General features: G+C 38.5%; 1 long non-coding RNA gene across 1 annotated transcript; it reads left to right on the top strand.

Moving 5' to 3' along the window:
* The first annotated feature begins 912 nt into the window (after positions 1-912).
* On the top strand, positions 913-1,872 carry LOC121900445. The gene is made up of 3 exons (XR_006096978.1): positions 913-1,052; positions 1,125-1,354; positions 1,435-1,872. It is a non-coding gene; the product is annotated as an uncharacterized LOC121900445 (long non-coding RNA).
* Positions 1,873-18,570: the final 16,698 nt, after the last annotated feature.

Consider the following 18,570-nt stretch of genomic DNA (forward strand, 5'->3'; position numbering starts at 1 on the left):
CAAGGCATCCACTGTGGTGATACAGCTTATCTCTAGCAGCACAGCATTCTGAAAGAACAATAATTTTGCATTAATCACTCTCTGCACATCTTTGTCATAATAGTGAGGGGCCAGCGTGTGATTTGGCAATTTCATTAAAAGGCAGTGTCAGAAAGCTTGAGGATGGTCTCTGCAAAAATGATGAAGAGATAGATAGTTTTCTTCTCCTTCCCTAGATTCCAGGGGGCCGTGGGAGTTTGAGCTTGTAAAAAGAAAAACACAAAATTTTCCTCAACGGTCAAGATGAACCTCTTGAATTCTGATAAGACTCTTCTTTAACCAATGTCAATTTATTTTAGCCAGTGGTGGTGTATGCTTGCAGTTTTGACAGTAAAGCTACTGCTGCTATGGTTCAAGCCCTTTCACACCAGTGGGCTGACTTTTCTCTCTCAGGTCAAGTTGACTCTATCAAATCTGTGTTAACATAACAAGTGTTTATTCCAATAAGAGCTGCTTTATTCAAATCAGATGGTAAAATACACTCCTATTTTAAAGTTAGCAGCCACTCACCAGCTAGCTGGCCTCTTGTAACCCTCAGACTTGGAAAAAAAAAGTCTAATTGTGCCGCATCCACTTGTTCAAGAGGCAGAAGCAGATCACATTTAAGGAAGACTTCATTGATTTTCAAGTTGATTCCTGTGGTTCTAATGTGGGAAGTATCTATATATGAATGACATTAAACTTTCCTGTTGTGGTAGGACGGCACAGCTCGTCTCCACTTATGTTGTTTGTGTGTGTATTGGACCAGTGTGAGTGGCAGTGTAGGCTCCCTCCTTTGCTCCCCGCCCATTGAATGCCACTGGGCTGGGAGCAATCATTCTATTCCACCTTGATTACTGGACGGTGCCGTGCGAAGCTATATCTGGGGGAGGGCTACGCATCTTAGATGTGCGTCCTTCCTCTTCCTGGAGCCTGATTTTCATGTCGGCAGTGTGGTTTGGCGTAGCTGTGTCGGATCCACGTGGCTGTCTTAAGATGCTGGTTGTCGAATTTCCTCCGTTCACTTTTGTCAGGTATGTTCTGACGCTATCGCTGTATATCTGAACCATATTAGTGGCGTGTCTGATGCGCTTTCTGCTTTCTAGCATTCTGGCTGGAGGTTAAGAGTGGGCAGTGTGTGGCCTTGGAGCCGTGTGTAATAATTCACGTGCTGCGTTGGGTTCCTGAAGTAGGCTGGCTGGTTTCTGTCTGGTGTTTTTATGCGCTTTTGTTTGGCTGCACGTGACGTGACTCTGGTCTCTGATTGCTGTTATTAAGCTGCATCCCTTCGCGGCGACCTCCCCTGTTTCCTGGGAAGCTGCTCCTTCACTGACTGGTATGTATGTGTGACTTTGCTTGTTTTAATCCATCTAATCGTAATTCGGTGTAGTAATTTTAGTCTGTTGCATATCACAGCAGGTGGCTCAACCTCTGAAGCAGGCCTCTGCGCTCCAGCTACTGCTGTTCTGTCTGTGGGTTCGCCTCGGCAAGCTCACTGCTCGTCTGCATTTGTTTTCACTGCTATTGTTTCTTTTGTTTTTTTTTTGGCTTTTAAACGCATCGTTGTGTGTGTGTGTGTGTGTGTGTGCGTGCTCGCTGCCTTGCACGCCTGGAGTAGATTCCGCTGGACGAGATTTGAGTGTTGGTAGCACCGCATGTGGTGCTGTCTCTGTAGAGGAAATTAACGTAGTGTAGGATTTAAAGCTGCACCAGGAAAACTGATCCTCACCAGCTAACCTATCAATCTTTGGTTAATTATTGTTTTTTTGTATTGTAATTAGATATTCATTGTTATTATTTATAGATTTTGTGATCATTCATCGTTATTTTCTGTAGATTTTGTGTTTAGTTATTTAGTTATTTTTTTGTAGATTTTGTTTTTCTTTTTCTTTTTTTCTTTTTTGGTTCATTGGGTTAACTGTGTGCATGTGAGTGTGTGTGTGAGTGGTACTTAAACCACAGTTAACCTTGGTGGTGACCTTCTGGGCCCAGCATAGTGTGGTGTTGGGGCAGTTTTTTTTATTACATTTTGTGCCCCTTTGCCTTGACTAACAGTTTGCCTCTTTTCTTAGGACAGGAGCATGACTGACTGATCCCTGCGGTGGCGGTCCCTCACTTCCTGTACAGTAGTGCACTTGGGTGTCAGTCAACGGTGTGTGCTTTTCACGTGTGGTGTGTAGCATCAGGACCCTTCCCCCTCCACTCAGTTAGTCATCTCCGCCTGGTGAGCCCTCAGCCCTGTGCCTAGTGTCTGCACTTAAGCAAACTTAAGCAAACCATTAAGGGGCCACTTAAGGATTTAACACTTATTATATTATTATTCATTTGCATCATCACCAAGAGATTTTAGTCAAGGTTTGAAATTTTAAAATGTTGTTAATAAACTTTTTTTCTATAATTTTTTTTGGAATCACGTCAGTCTCTTGTGTCGTTCATAGATGTGTGACCCTCTTGTCAGTATTAGAGTGGTGGTCCCCTCTAATAGAATTCCTGGGGGTGAAATTCCCCTAGGTGGCGTTGTCAGACACTTGTTAACTAACAAAAGTAAATCTAACCCTCCTAGTCTTGCCACACTGTCTTTCATGTGTTAAAATATCCCTCTTCATCCAGCTGCAAAAGTCTTTGAAGATCTGCCTTGGTTTACAAACTACTTATCTTCATTTTATGTTGTGGTGCCTTCAAGGACTGTCAAAGGGAGGGGGGGGGGCAGATCTCCCAAAACACCGGCATGTTGCTTTCCTGCTAGTGATAGGGAAAAGTAGACACTAAAATATCAGTATATTTGGAAGAAAACCAGTTTCATAATATGAGGCCAAATATTGTGCTGTGGAGTCAGACGCAACAGAGTATGGAGGAGGAATCAACCACCAGAGGTATGTTACAACTGCAGCCTGACACACAAACTTTGCGCCTCTGGTGAACAGAAAAGCTAAACCTAAAATGTGTTTTGCTTTTACAATATAATGTTGGCGAATCGGCTATGGTGCTTTTGTTACAAGGCCAAATATTGTGTTGTGGAAAGAGACAGAACAGAGCATGGAGGAGGAAGCTCAGCAGCATTGACCAGTGCTCAGTGATGGCTGATGTGGTGTCTGTGGTAGATGCACCAGGATAGAGACAGAAAACTGCAACAAACTTCATTGTTTATGTCTATAATGGCCAATGAATTCAATCTCGGATGTTATTTCTCTTCCACTATTGGCCTACATCTAGGGATTGTTACATAGACACAGCCCTTTATATGGAGTTTTTCCATTTACAGGTAATATTCTACTTAGTCAGTTTAGACCAAGACTAGGCTGTGACACAGACTCATTGGGACGGTTTCATGTTTGAATTTATTTAATGTTTGCTAATTTAAAAAAAAACATTTGTGTTATTCCTTTGCAAACTGGTTGTGGTCTTCCCTTTATGTTGTGGTCAACACGAGCCTGGCCCTAACACCGGTAACTATAACTGCTACGCACTGCATTTTGAATCCTTGGTCATTACTGCGCCACTTCAAGAATGTAAAGTTTATGAATAAACTGATTGTGTTTTTGGCTGTTACCAGGGTTCCCATGGGGCATGGAAAATCTGGAAAGTTATGGAGTTTAAAAGCATGCATTCCAGACATAGAAACAAATTTATTGATTTATTCTGGAATATCAGGGAATTTCACGTTTTGGTAACTTTTGTGTATTCCAATGTTCAGTAAAATATTACATGGGATGTGTCCAAAAGTCCATACTAACATGCTATTAGTACACCAAAGCGGTATGTGAGATTTTTTAGTATGTCCAAAACCGTAGTATGAAACCAATAGTATGTTCAGTGCATACTGTTTCCGGGGAAATATTACAGTATGCAAGCACTGGACACTACGCCAGCATAAATATCCCACAATGCAATGCAGTAGTGATGACGACAACAATAACATAACAGACAATGGCAGAAAGTCACCAAGACAGCTCTGGCCTAACGTCAATAACGCTTGAGTAAGTATGGTATCACTTTGCTAGGCGTAATATATTTTTTAAATTAGGTCAGACTTTATGGTTGGCATGGGTTCCCATGGTTACGTGTCTCCAACCGGGAAGGAGACTCAGGAAGTGACGTGTTGAACGATAGTACACATATTGAGTATGTAGTGCATAGTATGTGATTTTGGACATAGTGATGGACTTTTTTGCATTCATCATTCATCCCCTAAGCAATACAAACTGCGCATAGAAACGGAATATTAGGCTAGCAGGTGCTGTTATATTACACTGATGAAACTCCTGTAGACTCTACTGTAGAGACTACTAATTATATGTAGTTATGATTATTTTGCTGTTACTCTTAAAATAAATAGCCAAAAAAGCCTGCCTACTGCAAATCAGTATGATAATGATCAATACTGCTTTGGCAGATTGATTTTTCCACTATGTAATGTCACACCTTAGAACTGATCAACTCCAGAATTGGGGTTGCAAAGTAGGCTACGTAACGTAGCCAACAACAAACAATAGCTACATAATGAGAACATTATCTTGATCATGTCATAGACTATGAAGTTATTTGGTAACCTGTTACTATGTGAAATGGTGAACAATAATTTAGTAATTTAGTGGGGACTTCTGCTGGAACAAAATAATATATCACACACTTCTTGGATAAAAGATATTTCATGTCTACATGATCAAAAAAAGATCTTTATTTATGTAGTCTATTTATTTATTATTGCATTGCATTACACTTTTATAGATTGGCCATTCTATCCTCTTGGCTTTTATTTTAATATATTTACTTTTACTTCTGTGTCACCTGTCTGTCTTTCTTCATTCTTCAATTCAAAAAGGAACAACGAAAGAGGGAATTTTCAAAACCCAAAATTGGACCATTTTTTCGAAATGGTTTTCTCCTTTGTCGTTTTTTTAAATCTGACAATAAGGGTTAGGGTTAGGGTTTGTGCATGATTGTTTCCCAAACCAAGCTGATATGGAATCTGAGGTTTTTTTGACTATCCATCGGCACCAATGTGCTCTGGCAGCATTCTGGCCTGTGTGCAGCTCTCTTAAGTCTCGTAAGTTTGCAATGATCCGCATAACTAACTCCAGTGCGCCATTTGTTTTTAAGATCCTTGCACACTGGTACGATATATCCAGACTCAATGAGGAAAAACGTTTTGTAAATGAAAATAAGCCTCGGTAAAGAGATGTAATTCTGATCACTACTAACTTTGTCTCTGCTAACTGGCTGCTCTGCTGGGAAACTTATTCACCACTTGCATTCCGTAAACACACCATCAGTAGCTTTGGACGAGACCTTGTGCAATACATCCTGGTTGTCGTAGTATTTCCCACTTCAGAGCAAAAGGAGAATTTACAGCCTTTTAGTTTTCTCTGGTCATAGGGCACCAATTTTGAAAATAACTCCACATTTCTACTATATCATATTTACAGCAGTGAAATGTGTCTTCAAGGGTTTGGATTAGAGGTGCCGATAGGAATCGGCAGAACTTGGCTTCAATAGCGGCCAATGGCTGCGCAGCTTCAACCGGTCACATGGGGACGTACATCACAGTTTGCATGGAGGCTCCATACATGAAGTCAAGGTAATCAGAGTTTTCCCTACCATTATAAGACTCAGGCATAGTGCATAAGTGTTTTTTCACACCGTCTAAGCCGAATGAACAGAAAAAACTAAAAAAGCTTCTCTTTCCTCTCCTCTGCTCTCTTGTGTTTCTCACACACACACACACACACACACACACACACACACACACAGCGAAGAGCAGAGCAGAGACACAGTAAAGTGAACCAGATGAAGAAGATAATGCAAAGATTACTTGAGTTACTGACAACGCTCGGTACTGTAAGTGCAATAAAACCTCTGCAAGTAAAAAGCTAATAAGTACTTTATCAAAACGCCTGTTAAACCAGCATGAAGAAGCATGAGGAAAAGCAATATTTCCACCTGCTGTCTGTATGTGTAACTGTTTAGCTTAATTTGCCACGTATCTTGAAATTTGGCAAATTCTTGTAAACTTAGCTACTGGCTGAGATGGCATTTTACACACACACAATTTAAAATGGCAAAAAAGCTCCAAACAAAACAAACAAAAGACACAGTATGCACATTGTTACAATAGAGAAATGAAGTTACTTTAGGCAGACTTTGCAATTACTTATACAGTATTGTAGCTTTCTAGTGTGCTTACCTTTTATATGCTTCATTAATGTAAAGCTAGCTTTCTTCATCAGAATGCTGAAGAAATACTCATTCCTTGGAAAGACATCTTTTCAAAGCACATAAAGTTCAGGACAGCAGCTCAATTTCTTCATTTGTGCCAACATGTTTCAGAGAAGCACCTCCTTCATTAGGGCACAAAAAGCATGAATAAACCAAACTCACAATCCTTATGCATACTGCAGCCAGGCAAAGTCAATTAGACAGATGTACTGTACCTGTGTGTATAGAGATAGAGAGAACAATAGACCTTTTTCACAGCGCACATTTTGACTTGTAGAAGGAAAATCACGGGTATTACTAATAACATTAACAATGGCTCTGTTCTATTCTGGTGTCCCAGTAAGCCACAACAGTCTGACAGTGAGCAAGAAATCATAATACCAGGACTGTGAAACTGATCAGCCAAATGGAATTCAACTATCATTAATTTTATTATTTGCACTTAGTATTCCTGCAGTGACATGTCAAATGTCTTCCATGAAAAAGGCCTATTATGCTTGTAGGCAGTGCATAGAAATAGATATACTACCACATCTGGCATGTGCCAGATTTAAGAGGGCATGAAAATCTCAAATTATTCATCTTTAAATTTCACAATTAAATATTCTCTCTTAATGTGCAGAAGATAAATGTGAGTATATTTACAGTATTTTAGTCAGCCAAATCATGTGGAGTAAATTATTATTTAAAAGTACAATACTTACAGCATTAGTGTTTGGCGTCTTGGCTCTGACCTTGTCACTTCCCCCAAGGAAACATTTAGTTAGTAACAATACTAACTTCCCTCCTAAGGGAAGATAGACTCAGACCCTACAGGTGGATGCTGGGATGGAGGTGGGGCTTTTGAAATGCTAAATGAATGGCAGCAGCAGCAGCAGTGGCAGCAAGCAAGCATGTGAGTGGTGTGGTGGCAGCATCAAAGTGTGAGCAGAGCACTGATAACTTAAATACACTGCCATGATTATAAGGGTACGTTTGACATATTTTACAGTGAGTTGGGCTGCCTGAACTAGCTCGTAGGCGTCGCTTCATATATGAACAAAAGTAAACTCACAAATATGCACATATCTGCATGCATATACTGTACATCACACAAAACAGGCACCCACACATCTACATACAGTACATACACATAAAGAACAAACCAGATTCTGCTACTGCAAAGAAATCAACATACTGTACAGTTCATATGTTCATTTACTTTTTCTCCACACAAACACACACAGAGGGGATGGGAGGAGCATTTCTAGTAATATCACCACACGAACATGCACATGTACTAAAAGTACACAAACAGATGTATGTGCATGAGGCACACGCAGCTGTAACTTTTTGTCTGATTGAGATGGCTGTGAGTTTGGTTCATTCATATTTTGTGCACCTTGTATAAAAGGAGACAGTTTACCAATATATTGTACATTTGCACAATGCCTTGAATAAAAAAAGTATGCATGTAAAGATGTTGGTACATTTCAGATATAACTTTATTTCTCAGAATCAAAGGCAAAATAATTAAAACAGATGGCCTTAACATTAACCTATTGCATTGTCGAGTGATCAAGGATACTTTTGTGTTTTTGTGTTGAGAAATGTTAAAGATATCATTAAAATAAAAGCCTCAACACAATGACAGTGAGGAAAATACTTCTGTGTGGGTCCTCCGGTCAGCCAACTGCAAAGCTTCAAATTCTGGATTTCAAATTCATTTCATCCCTGAGGAGCTCTAAAATCTATGTTATTTACTGAAAGAAAATCATCAGTTACATAAAATAACACAAATAACATAACATCTCAGATAACTACACAATGCAAAGACAATGATTCAAACAACATGCAACTATGTGGTTTCCACAATAGCAGTGTCCATAGCAATCACTAACAAACTTAACATCATATACATTCACTGAACAAAGATTATGAAAATAAGATGCACGTCTCTTGCTAGAAATGTTGTCAAAACTCATTTTAATGCTGAAACTATCTTAAAATATTGCATTTTCCACTGAGAATAAAAAGAATGTCAACCATTTTTGTTTTATTTTCGCAGACAGAAACTTGACAGTCACGTGATGTGGATGCAGACCAATAGAAAAGAACAGGCCAAAAAAATGCAGGCATCTCACAATTTTAGAGCCGTTATTGTGAAACTAATATGTTTTGCGCTGTGGACAATGTAGCTATTACACATTTTGATGTGAGAGTGGGTTGACTTTATAGAAAAGTTCTTCAGATAAAATATTCACTGTCATGTAAGTGAAACTTCTGTGAACCTATTGTGAGGATCTGTGGACCAAATGACAGACAATCTCAATTTGCAAGGCTGATATATCCACATTCAAGGTATTGGTACAAACTCTTATTTTTTGTAGAATTCTCTTAAGACTATAACCTCAGATCACATGAAACTATGTGAATGTTTTATTTAAAGTGACAAAAAGGCAGGTTTTGCCAAGAAATAAATAAAAAGTATCTTTATCTTAACTTGCAAAGCTGCATCCAATCCCTCTTTTCCACATGAAAAGGCAGTTTCACAGCTACAGCAGGGACAGATGAGGTTAAAGAGAGGACTGCAATGCCAGATGATCAGTCCCTTCCTAATCTCAAGGGACATAGGCTTGAGATTGAAAAAGAAATTACATCCTTGAGAAGGATGCTAAATACTTGCCTCGCTAGAATGGAGAGTGATGCAGACAGGACTGATCATCATAACTTTAAGGGCCGTATTTTCATGGAGGCACAACGACCAATGCAAGCAGCGCTCCGACTGGTATTCTCCTGACCTTGAAACTGGCTTTGTGCGTCTGTGTGGTATTCTGGTGACCAGTGCAGAGCGCACGATGCACAGGTGGGAGGAGAGGTGCAAACAGGTGGAAGCTTCATTCAAATGAAGTTGTGCAAAGACGGTTGTTGTATTTTGGTTGAAATTTGGTCCTTGATGTTGCGCTAAAAACAGACCACATCTGTTTGTGGCGCAATGTCAATCCGTGCTGCATTGGTGATATTATCATCAGAATCAAACTAAAACAACCTGTGCAACAACAGATTTATGCTTAAAATATAAATAATTTATTTCAGTTTAACACGCTCCAACCGTTTAATGTGGTTAAAGTAGGAAAGTCAGTATATCAGTCTGAACAGTATCCGCTGTCCACCACCGTTTATACTGTATGAAAAGCGTCTCCTTTAGTTCATTAAATCCCTGCAGCATCCGAGGACAGCAGGACCGATATGTTGATAAGCCTCTGAGAAGTGCTGTGCCAGAGTGCAGTTCCGTTACGCACGGTGGTTCACTGTATTTACCTTCATTAAATTGCCTGAAAACGACACCAGACTGCTACAGAATAACCATACACACCTCTACACACATCCGACTGGTCAGTTATAACTTGATATTCTGCTTTTTATGAAGAAGTCAGATTAGCAAGGCTCATCAACCTCTTTTACACCTTTCTTTTTTAGCAGAAGTAGTGTCTCATATTTTATCCTTGAAACACATTATGATGCAAATGCAATTGTGTAACATTAATTACTAAACTATGTGGCCATATATGAGGTGAGATACATTATAATTGTTGCTGAAATAGTGTCGGTCCAATATAATCATATAAATGGCTTCACCAAATCAATTTCTTTATTTTTTATTTCTATCGTAATTATAGTAACTAACTAAGGAAAACAACTACTCCGTCTGTCTTTGGTTGCAGATTAGTGGTGATGTGTGTTCATGTCTCTGAACTGTCCAGACATTTTCTGAAGAAAACCTTTCTGTTTGTTGAGCTGTTGTCATCATGTTAAACTGTGATTGGATAATCACCACACCCACTGATCTATATTCACCTTCACCCAGCCGTTTTACACATTGTGCTGCTGCACAAACATGAACCAAAACAGCAGGTGCGCGAGGAGACGCCCACGTAGTCCGTGCTTGTCGTTGCACTTGCACCGTTAAAACAGTGACTCCAGCCAGCCCTCTCCAGAAGTCTTAATTCCCTGCAAGATATATTCTCTTTCCATCTCTGTGTGGTTTACCTTATCTCCACTTCCCCTGGCTATGTCAGTATCCTGCCACAGTCCGCCAGTCTCTAACCTTCTTTCCCCAGTCACCTGCCAGTCTTCTCCTGTGGCTTACCACCAGCCGGTGTTCACTAGTCTTGAGCTTTACACTCTTCAGTTGCCTACTGTCTTTCCAAGCAGTTTGCCCACTGCTTCTAGTTTTCAGCTTATCCCCCCTGCTGCCTGCCGACCCTCTCCTGTTTAGCTCCAGTTCATTTTCCTCTGAAGTGACACTGTGCCGGCAACTGAGTTTGAGATATGAAAACACAGAGCAATGTTTCAACTAAGGTTGCTTTACTAGCAATATAGATTTCATTTTAACAACTTGCTGAAAATGTGGATATTTTAAAGAACATTAACAGCATAATACATGAATGATGATGGTGTACATCTTGTGCTACTTTTGTACTGTTTGGTCTTTTCAGCTAGTAGTGTCAGAGGATTCCTCTCATGGACTGAGCAATTCCTTCACTCTGGAGGGAGAAGAATCTAACATTTATTACTACCACTAACACATTATATATTAATTATACCAACCTTCATTAATATAAATGGGGTGGACAAAATATTGGAAAAAAAAACCTCCATATAAAGCAATACATGCTCCGAAGATCATAAAATTGCACCCTAAAACATTTTAAACAAAAACATTATGATATTTTAAGGTAGGCTTGCAGGGCTGCTATATTAAGACTGCATTAGTTTTAGCCATGTAAACTGGCAACTAAGTATATATACTCTTTGATTATTTATTGTAATAAATGTAATAAGGTCAAGGTCAAATTCTAGTGACTACTTAATGGATGTTAAATGGCCCAGAAGCTTCATATCTAAAGCTTTGCCCAGAATTAAGGGGGCAAATGAGAGTTTCCTTCTGATGAATAATAATAAAAAGCTTTTAAAATAGACAAGTTAGATATACCAGGCATCTGTAGAACCTGAAGATCATTTTTAATTTTACATTGTGACAAATTATTACCAATTTGTAAAGCACTGGAAATAATAATCATCTAGTACAAACTTAGAAACGTTTTGTAACTATAACTTGTTGTAAACTGGCTGTGATGTTTTTTTTTCTCCCCAGGAAGTCACTTACTAAGAGCAAAACCAGAGCTGAAGCCATTTTTCACCCAGCACTCTACTCTTAGCTTTCAACGTGAAAAAATACTTTTAAGTTACAAAATGAGTTGATACCTTTAGTTGAATCACTTGATTTCTTCAATAGTTTCTGTTCGGAGAGCTGTTAGAAACCAGTTTACCAGCAAAGAGAACATACCATCACTACAGTTTCACCTTTGCTACTGTCACATAATAGTGTAATCTGTCCAAAGGTGGAGAAAGTAATATGGCCACATATCTCAGGAGGTTTCAAAATACTGTTCCTCTGAAATCCCAGAATTGGACTGATTTCATGGCGCGTCACCCCAGATATGCCAATGGAGCGTGAAATTGAGTCACTCAATGTGAAAAACGAAGGGAAAAAAATCTTTTCTCTTCCCATTTCTCTGCAGAGAAGAGCAGAGACTTTTTTTTGCCAGTATGCTGGCACGGCTCTGGTCTTTCATTTCCAAAGCAACCAAGTGAAACAAACCTGTATATTCTAGACAAAAACAGCCATTTCAAACATTAGAAAGTGGATGACATTTTGCAGCTAATCAGCGACTACATGGGAGTGAGAAATGTCGTTTTTCACGAAGCATGGAAAAAAAGATGTCTTGGTTGATAAATTGATAATGGTGTTGGTGTCCCTGCAACAGGTGTGATGAAAACTGAATTTTGTTACTGAATAACTTAACCAGATGTTAAAACTGTACTTTGGTACTGAATAATATCTTCTAATGAACCAGATGTCATAATTTCCCTTTAAAAGTATCACACCCAGGTGTAGCAGAGCGTGTATGATACCAGTGGATTTTACTCTCCGTTACTGCTCCGTTGCCTCCCACTGTTACACCCCTTCCACATTATTTGCGCCCAATACGTGTGGGAGTGAACCCCAGGAGTGCCATTCTCCTGTGTGTATGTGTGTGTGTGTGTGTATTACAGTCCCAGTGGTAGGCAAGACCAGTTTCTTTTGATATCCAACTTATTTTCAACTCTAACATGGACAAAGTGTTGCTAGTTCATGTCTTCCAAAGTCTGCTTGCCACCAGTCTGAAAGTTTAAAAGCAAGGTCATTTGCCATTTAATTGAAGGATAAATACAGATTTGCACAGAGGTGCATTTATGACCTATAACTTTTTTTTTTTTTTTTTACATGTGCCACTAAGACACTCACTAAGGCCAATGCAATGAGAATAGTTTTGGTCATTTTAAGATGAAAAGACATCTTGGCATCAGGTTAAAAGAGGGTTAACTTGGGTTGAAAAGTCACATCTTTCAGAGGTTTTGTTTTCATATAACCACCGCTTCAACAGCGTTTGACATTTGACACGTCTTTTATTAAGCATGGTACATACTGTATCAGAATATAGCTATTTAAATGTTGTTGAAAAAAACGTTTTTATGTAACCTGGATGACTATCTGTCCAAACACCTTTAAAGCTTGGTTTTAGACTTTATTTCAGTTCCTTATGTGTGTGTATATATATATATATATATATATATATATATATACACACACACATATATAATAAATGCTTGTTGTAACACAGTTACAGGAACAAGTGATTCATTTGATCTAATTATACAAAGATTTGTGAATAATAATTGTCCACTCACTCAATATAATTACTGGAACACAATATTTAAAGGCCCTGAAAAATATTTTCCTAATCAGCCTCTTACTTTTAGTATACACAAACACAATTTTCTGCATTGTGTGTGTTCTCGTTATTTCACAAGAAAGATTTGTTTTCTTTTACCTAAACTGGTTTGCAGCATCTGGATGTTGCATCATTATCACGTTCATCCATTTTGACAGTCTCTGGCTGTTTTTTTGGCAACCACTTTGCATGTTTTATTACACTAAGGCACAGATAGTTAAGCACTGGTAGTTTGACAGCTTAATTTTGGTAACAACTGGCAGAAGTGTTGCTGTGGTGTATGTTTATATGGCACTGATGGCATTGATGGTGAAATGGATTTGCTCTGAAAAATAAAAATTAAATCTTCTTTTATGCATCTTTTTTATACTGTCTCCTTAATATGATGTATTGCAAGTACATACAACTCAGTGTCTGGAGTCTCTGCTCCTCATATAGTTGATTGTCATTTACACATTACAGCTGGCAATCAGGACCTCAGCCAACCAGCGACACTTTCTCTACCTTCATCTGTCAAACGGCAATGACTTGTCAACAGCATCAAGTAGCTGTGAGCCTAAGTGGACATGAAGACCAAAAACAGCCATGTGTTAAAACAACACAGGGGACTGCGCTGGTGGAGGCATGTTGTCAGATACCACTGAGGCAAGGAAATACAATCAACGAAGTCCATTTTGAATGGCAGATTAATGTGTTTAAAGGTTTATCAGATGCCACGGTACTGCCCTCTGCGTTGTCACCCCCACTGTGCTGCACTACTGGCTCCTTTCAAATAAATAAAAGGGCTGCATTTTTTGCATGCGGGGCTAATGTCGGTCTTAACATGGCCTTAGAAGAAAAAACACAGAACTGTAATTCAGCCTCTGACTTTTTTGTATTACCCATAGTTATTTTAATGATGGGATGATTTGATGTAGTAAGGTAAAGTAAATGTGAATTTAAAAAAAATGTGTTGCCTAATATGAGTTAATTGCATGCATGGTGATGTAAATTGTTTCTGGAATACGTGGAGAAGAACAATTTTAAATGTATCTAATTTAAAATGAAAGCATGCTAGAGTTATTGAAATGATATAAAGCAGTACAGACTATGGAGAAAAAACAGGCTCTAAGGACCATCTCATCTAACCATCCATTGTCCCTCAGCCTCAGAGAAAACAGATGGCGTTGGTACTTTTGAAGCTAAAAGAGAAATACATTAGTGAACACATAAAGCAATTGAGAACTAATAATTGTTTTTGTGAGCATATTTTGGTGCACTTTAAAGGAAGATGTGACAAAGTCTGATCTTTTATTTTTCAGGGCATGAGGCAGTGGCTTAATTAACAAAATAAACAAAGAAGCAAGAGCAGATCAGGCAGACAGAAAAATTACCCGACAAAGACAAAGAGGAAAAAGAGAGATAACAATCAGTCTTGTAGCGTGCTATTTGGTACTAGTTATAATCTTAATCATTCACCTACTGAGTTGGCCATTCATTTTACTGATGGGTCTCCACTTATTAAAGTTGATAAATTTAAATTCTAAAAATGATTCTGAATTTTCTTTTAGACCTCATATTGATTTTATTAGAAATCAAATAAATGCCAGTCTCAGAATACTATATTGGTCAATTAATTGTTTTACTCTCCAAGTAAGAAAACTAATTGTCTAACAGCTTTTATTTCCCATTATTGATTATGGTGATATCATATACCAGAACACCTCTGAATCCCATCTTCAGCCTTTAAATGTAGTTTACAATAATATTTGTAGAGTTGTCCTGAGGTGTCCTTACCGCATGCATCATTGTTTGATGTAAGACACACTGAACTGACTACTACCTCATTCTAGGAGACATTGTCATTGGTTGCTCTTCGTTTTGGAATGCATGTACTTTAACTTTCCTGTATACTTAAAACATCTTTTGGTTCCATTCAGATCATCGTATTCTCTCAGACACACTCAACATCCTTTTTTAAATTATGCCTGGAATCTTTAAAGAAACTGGGAGATGTGCTTTTAAGTTTAAAGCACCATCAGATTGTAATAATTTGACTAACTCACTCTGATCGACTACTTATTTCCATGACTTCAAGACTTCTTTGTTTGTTTACCTTAAATTTACTTGTTCTTGTTTTGATTGCATGTACCCTCATTTTAGTTTATAAGTAGACTCAGTACCTTGACATAATGTTATTTGATCTATTCATTTGTTTTTTTTATTGTTCATTCTTTGTACAGATGACTTGTGTAACAGATGTAGCAGGTGTGGTATGGGAAGGTGTGAGAGCCCTTATGTGTATGTCCATGTTCATGATACTATGTTGATTGTTTTGTGTCATTGTATTGCTTAATTTATTATAATTATTATTACTAATGTATTTTGTTTGGTTTAAATGTTGTAACTTTTATGTTTTGTGCCTGAGCACCCCCTCAAAAATGAGATGGTGCATCTCAAGGGATTTATCCTTTAATTGAATTTTGGAAAATAAATAAATAAATAAATAAATAAATAAATAAGGTATGGTCTGTTTGTTGGTGTAGTGACTGTGTGTGGAGCATAATGTCCTCGCTTGAACCCTGGCCCTGAATTGTGTCATTAATTTGTTTTGCAGAGCAGGCATTGGGCCTTTCTGTGGGTGCCATACTGTACTAAACAAGGATGTTCAATACCATTGTTTTTTTTAATGTTTTATTCTTACTATACTATAAGCCAAAAAAATTTAGAACATCCTAAATGTTCCAGTTTTTATTGAAATTTAAGCAGTTAAAATCCAGAATAACCTTAAATGGTAAAAAGGTAAAAAAACAAAAAACAAAAAGTTTAGATGACCAAAAACTGAAATATAATGTATATTTCAGAGTTCAAGTAATGGGTTAACAACTTAAAGCTTTTCTGCAGCAATGGGAGAAAATAAACCTTGTTGATGCAAACAACAATGCCAACAGGTCTCCCAACTTTTGTTGATTACTTACAAATCCTCTGTCTGTATAAAAGCATGGATGAGGAAGTGTGATGGTCTGGGTCTCTAGCTAAATCCGGATTTGGGAACTTGCACAGAGAGACTGGCACCCTGGACCAAATGGGCTACTGAAGCATTTTGCAAGGTTATGCAATACCCTCTGGTCTATGCCCAGTTGGTCAGTGCCCAACAGTAATCCTTGGTCTGAGTTAATTAGAGGCGAACTCCACAAATCCCCACAACCTCTATACTGTAAATTGCATGCTGCAGAATCAGTTTTGAACCAATACTAATATGAACATAATTCCTATATAGGGCTGAAATGGAAAGGTATATCTGATGTGCAAAATTTATTTTTGTTGGATTTACCACATCTGGCATGCCCCTGACAACAAATGTAGCATTCTGACATCTAGTGTGAACCCAGTAGCCATATGTGTATATACTGTCAGCATAGTTGTACAAGATGCAAACAAAGCAATGTAAACATTTCATGAAAGCAGGAAGACTAACATTTGTGGGAGGGATGGGGTTCATCGTAGCCACTGGACTAACACCCCCCAATTTTCTACAATCCTAGACAACCTCTTGTCCTGAGAACCAGACCAGGGCAGTTCCACAGTTATCACCACAATTTCTCAATCTATCATCTAGACTGCCGTAATCAATCATGTCAAGGCCAGCACTTGGGTCAAACAGCAGTGACACAGAGTGCACAAAACAATCTGCATTCATCAGGCCCAACCTTGACATGGAGAGTGTCTTTTCTTTTAATAGATAAGACATCCTTAAAAGAGACCACAACTATTAAGAGCTGGTGGATCATTGTTGTTATGTCTTTTTTTGAAGGCGAGAGAAGAGATTGTCATTATCTAATAGTCCGCTGTTCAGTTTGGGAATCCAAGGACAAGTGTCTACAGCCTTAACCACCTTTGTCTGAGTAATTGAGTCACTACAACAGAATGGAGGATCGTTGGATCAGTAGTAGCTTAGCAATATAATAATAATAACAATAATGGGGTTAACATTTACTGAAATTTCCTTATTCTCTCTTCTTCATTGTGAGTAAGTCACACCATCTACAACTGACTTACAGATATGGGGTGGTGGGGGGGATGGTACTTGGACATTTCTCATCTAGTTACAACTGAAAATATAAGACCGCTCTCCTGTTGTACTAACAAATTGTTCATAGCATTAAAAATAATAACTTACATTCAATTGTTAACCTGTTAATCAATATGAAAGTGCTAGCAGGTTCTATGCCTTTTTGCTTCAAATTCTGATGGTAGTGCTGCCCATTTATTTACATTTGGATCACAAGTTGTGCCCTCGAGACTCTCCAAGGAAGATGCTGTTACACAAAATGCCTGTCTTTCCCTCTGAAACAGCAGGAAAGTCTGACCTCTCTGATGAGGGAGGCAGAACAGTGAAGGTACATGGCACTACTCTAGAGAAGGACAATAAGGTGTCATTTGGTTCCTTTGAATAGCTTCAAGTCATCTTTGTTATTGGGAAGCACTACTGGAAGTACATTCATAGCTGCTGCCATCTTTCACCTGACAAAGCTCCACAGTCACCGCAATCCATTTTGTGTACAATCCCAGCTGTGGTGTTCTTAGCACATAGAGAAGAGCCAGCAACGATTGACTGTGGTGACCAAGCTGGGGAAGAACAGGCAGCACAACAGATTGCCATCAAACAAAAGTGATCCTTGGCTATTGAAGAAGAGAAGTGTACGAGGAGAACTGCTGCTGCTGCCCTTTTACACTGACAGCTCTCATCAGGTTGAATATGCTCATCCTGGTCGACGGAGCAAATACAAGCAAATTTCATTCTGCAGAGACACTGACATTAATGCGCCCAATTATAAGATGAGATGTGTGAAAGAACTTTTGTTAAGGTTAGGCAACCAAAAGAATATTAAGTTATTATGACACCATAATACTGTCCAATCCTAAAGCTTGGTTTTCCCAATCACAACAATACAATGAACACAAAAATCTAAACCAAATGTCTAGGTTTAGATTTAGATGGGATATGTGGTCAGTGCGTGGTAACAACCTAAATTTTCATTTAGGCTATCGATTCACCTGTTTTCATGGTTGGTTCAGGTTGTCATCAGTGTCTAGTCAACATCGAAATGCTTTGGTGCTAGAATATTGTCGTAATGCTAACATCCGAAAATGAATTGTGCTGTCGTGTCTGAAACTGAAACCTCTCCGTAATAACATCCTATTTCTCAGCTCAATGTGGTGACTCTTGGAAAAGATACACACAGATGGTCACACCAGACAACTTGGCACCTTCCGGATGAGAAGGAAAAAATAAAAATTGAAAAATATGAACATTTCATTAGTGTGTCATTTGGCAAAGGGATGATCATTAAAAAGATCAATGTCCCTATGACTGGTTTATGTTTTATGGGGCATGGATAGTTTTGTTCAGGCGTGTTGATTATTGGCAAAACAACATACACATTTCTTTATCAGCATCTGCTAGGGCTACGCTGATTGCCTATGACTCATTGAACAATGGCACACATGGTTCATTGATAAATGTAATACTATAATA

The sequence above is a fragment of the Thunnus maccoyii genome, chromosome 1 (assembly GCF_910596095.1).
Source record: "Thunnus maccoyii chromosome 1, fThuMac1.1, whole genome shotgun sequence".
Classification (NCBI taxonomy): domain Eukaryota; kingdom Metazoa; phylum Chordata; class Actinopteri; order Scombriformes; family Scombridae; genus Thunnus; species Thunnus maccoyii.